The sequence below is a fragment of the Dipodomys merriami genome, unplaced genomic scaffold, assembly GCF_024711535.1.
Source record: "Dipodomys merriami isolate MVZ:Mamm:240054 unplaced genomic scaffold, mDipMer1.0.p SCAF_2, whole genome shotgun sequence".
In the NCBI taxonomy this organism is placed as follows: Eukaryota; Metazoa; Chordata; class Mammalia; order Rodentia; family Heteromyidae; genus Dipodomys; species Dipodomys merriami.
In genome coordinates, this window is record NW_027203381.1 from 49,101,895 (window position 1) to 49,106,165 (window position 4,271).

Genomic DNA, 4,271 nt, shown 5'->3' on the forward strand with positions numbered 1-4,271 from the left:
ATGTTCCTGTTCTTAAAGCACTCATGTTGACTATAATACCCTCTCTCCATCTCTGTCTGTCTGTCTTTCTCTCTCCCTCTCCCTTTCCTTCTCCCTCTCCCTCCTCCCCTTCTTGATATCAGTCCTGGGGCTTGAACTCAGGACCTGAGCACTGTCTCTGAGCTTTTGTGCTCAAGTCTGGTGATCTGCCATTTCTTCCATATCTGTTTTTTTGTAGTTAATTGGACATTGAGTCTTAAGGACTTTTATGCTCAGGCTGACTTTAAACCATGATCCTCAGATATCAGCCTTGAAGTAACTAGGATTATAAGCATGAGCCACTGGCACCCAGCTGTTGACTGTAATACTCTCTTAATCAAAGCCTTTTATTGATTGCTGATAAATGTCCGAAGTCTGTAACTGGAATCTATACAGTCAGATTGCTATGTATCTATTCTTTTTCTGCAATCTAGGAACTACAATCAGACTGAGATAGTCAATACTCTTCCCCACTCAATCTTTCTCCCCCACTCTCAGCCTTGGTTCATCTCTTTCAATATTTCAGCACCATTCTCCTTGCCGTAAAAGGCTCAGTCAGGTATGTTTAGTAGGAAACCACTGGGAATGAGAGGACAGGGTAGAGCCTGGATCTTGGTCTTCAGGAGGAATGGAACCATGAATATAAGAATATGTGGTGCATGTGTGTTTGTATGTATATGCATGTGCAGGCAATTGATACTGGGTCTTGGACTCAGGGACCTGTGCTTCCTCTTGGCTTATTTGCTAAATTTGGTAATCTACCACTTGAGCTACATTTCCACATCTGGCTTTTTGGTGGTTAATTGAACATAGAGTCTCATGGACTTTCCTGCCAGGCTGGCTTCAAACCATGATCCTCAGATATCAGCCTCTTGCATAGCTAGGATTAGACAACTGGATGATTTTCTTTTTCTTCTCTTCTTCTCTTCCTCATCCTCCCCCTCTATCTGTTCCTCCTCCTCCTCCTCCTCCTCCTCCTCCTCCTCCTCCTCCTCCTCCTCCTCCTTCTCTTCCCCCTCCTTTTCCTTCTTCTTCTCCTCCTCCTTCAGCTGTGTCTGCTTCTTCTTATATCAGTTCTGGGGCTTAAACTTAGGGCCATAGTGCTTTCTCTGAGCTTCTCTTTTTGCCATAAAATATCGGTATTTTACTACAGCTCAGAGAAATGAAAAAAAAAAAACAATAAAAAAACAGAGGACACATCCATCTTTCTATACACCATTCTAATTCAACTGACATTTGGAAACCCAAAGCAGATACATATGTATATATGCAGATACATATTTTCAGATTTTAGTCTTATTGATATTCATATCTTCATTCTCATTTGTTTTTTTAGTAAATTCCCTTACAAGCCATCAAATACATCGTACTATTTCTACTTCTGCAGTCTCTTCAGTCCTTTCATAGTGTCTGGATTGCATTCACACTTTGTGTTTTCATCACTTACTTGACTGTAAATTTGAAGAGGTTAAGGAATCACTTCAAGGCACACTCTAAGTATGTTACCCAGTACATGATTTTTTAACCATCATTTACAACTTCACAACATCTCATGCGCAGTCTATTTCAGCTTCTAGTGCTGTACATATCTATATCTTCTGGATGGGACTGCCCATGATCCATATGCTTTGGGTCAGATATAAACTGTTTAGAATCTGAGGTGAATGCTGATTTGGTCTTTGTTTCAGAGTGGATGGAGTTCTTTTGGTAAAGGCATTGAAAGTTTCAGGACTTGAGTTGTTTTTGCAGGCATTTCTGTTTCATTGGGGCTTCCTAGCTTAGTTTTTCCTTAGGTTCAGAGAGTGATTAGTTTTTGTTGCTTGTTGCTCACAATGATTTAACAGCTTCATAAATGTGCTGGCTGGTCGCATATGCTTTCTTCCCAGTAATCTTTGCAATGATTACTGACTGAGCTGGGTAGCAACCAGTTGCTCCTAATGTAGCCAGTTCTAGTAGATAGGTCATTTCTTAAATCTAGAACCTTTTCTTGCTGAAACCAAACCCACCAATCCTGAAGCTGTAATCACACCCATTTTAGGAAGAAAATCTTGAGGAGGACTTTTCAAGTAGACATAGGCATCTTTTCCAAATCATACTATATCCATTATTTCATTTTTCATAAAGACATAAATACCCTGGTATCAGCAAAGTAAGAAAGTGTTGTGGTATGGACGCAAAGCCCATTTGTAAATAACCAGGCTGTTCATGAATGTATTTAGGCTGAAGAGATGGTACAGTATATATGGGGAGCTGCTCTGGTCTTGCTAGCTGCTTTTTGGATTCCTCTTCTTTAGCTGCATACACACTTATAAATGCATATAGCAGCCCTGCAGACATGGTTGTCAGTTTTCCCATCCTAAAGGTCGCCATGTCCCTGACTTCTTGCTCAAAGCTAGCATGCTACAAATTGAACCATAGCTCTACTTCCAGCTTTTTGGTGATTAATTAGAGATAAGCATCTCATGGACTTTGCTATCTGGCTTGGCTTAGAAGCACAATCCTTAGATCTCAGTTAGGATAACAGGAGTAAGCAACTAGCACCTGGCCTCTTCTATTCTTTGAGCTAGGATTCTGCCTTTTAAGGACTTTTGCCCACACAACTCCCAGCAAAGGACTTTGCTTACAGTACATAGTTCTGAATCCATGGAAAAAAAACAAACAAGAAAATCGTTTTTCAACCTGAATGACACATTTGCTGTGAAAATCATCACTGATGATGACCTGTAATGTGGGTCAGATGCTGTTGAAGCAGAGCCACACAGATAGCCAAATTGATTTCCTGTTGCTCTTTTCTCTCGACAATTTATACCCAGGGGTAGAAGTAGGCAAGGGTACAGTGTGTGTGTGTGTGTGTGTGTGTGTGTGTGTGTGTGTGTGTGTGTGTGTGTGTGTGTGAGTGTGTGAGTGTGTGTGTGTGTGTGTGTGTGTGTGTGTGTGTGTGTCAGCCAGTCCTGGGGCTTGAACTTAAGGCCCAAGCACTGTCCCTGAGCTGTTTTGCTCAAGGCAAGTGCTCTAGCACTTAAGCCACAGCTCCACTTCTGTATGTTTTTTGATAATTGGAGATAAGAGTCTCATGGACTTTCATACCTAGGTTAGATTTGAACCATGATCCTTAAATCAGCCTCTTGAGTAGCTAGGATTACAGGCATGAGCCACTAGTACCCAGCCTGGGCCTATTTTATCCAGGAAGTGGTAGAAGAGATCTAAAACTCATGCAATAGATTGTTGGTTTGTTTTTTCTGTGTAGTACCAAATAATTAATATAACTTAGTTTTTATTTTTGTTTAATTTAGGAACTGAGTTAAGCAAACAATGCTTTGAGTATCATAAAACAATCTGAATCTGATCAGAGAGAAAGCAAAGGAATTTCAGGTAACACATGAGGCTTTATGTTTGAACACAGAAGTTTCCAAGATGTCAAGGCAAGAGCAATGCAATACAGTATAGAAATGTCAGCAACTGGATGGGAGGAAAAAGATGGGGGAGAATGATCAAAGTGGCGACATTGAACTAGATGCAGTGTGCTACTGTGCTCATAATCTGACTTGTAGAACCTTTGTACAACTACTTAAAATTATATATATAATATATGTTATATACATAATATTATATATATATGTAAATGTCAGCAACAACACTTTTAACCCTCATCATAGCCCTAAAGAAGGTCATCAATCATTTGGCCTTCCAGTTGCTTTGTATAGGAATTAGCTAAGAGGTGACCTCCATGTGACTCCTTTGCCCTTGAAGAATGCTTTAGTAGGCCACACAATGATGCTCATGTCCTCTCAAGGAGTGGGCCATGCTGACTTTAAATGGTTTATTTGTTTTCTGCACCTGTTTCTGTTACCTTCCAAAACCCAAGAGAACCAAAGGCAGACCTTCTGCCAGTCTGAGAAATTATTTTGTCTAGATCATACGCCAGAGGAGGTGCCAAATGGAATAAAATGTGCCAGATGTCCATCCAGGTAGAAGGAAGTCAGCCAGATGACATCTCCTCATTTAAAATAACCCAAAACTTATGTGAATCCAGAACTGGTTTGATTTCTACTGTTTATGCACCATAGCATCTGAGAGTGCTGAGCCAATAGAGAGATTCTGAAATTCACTGCACTCATTTTTCCACACTGAAATTCAGAGCCGGGCTCATTCATTAATAGTTCACTTATGGCTGATCCAGTTCCAGATGGAACCTAGGGGAGCCCAGGTGCTCCAACTGCAAACCACAGCAAGAGAGAAGTGACCTGTGACTT

General features: G+C 40.7%; 1 pseudogene; it reads right to left on the reverse strand.

The window, feature by feature from the left end:
• Positions 1-1,584: 1,584 nt before the first annotated feature.
• Positions 1,585-2,388, reverse strand: LOC138831623 (MICOS complex subunit MIC27 pseudogene; annotated as a pseudogene).
• Positions 2,389-4,271: the final 1,883 nt, after the last annotated feature.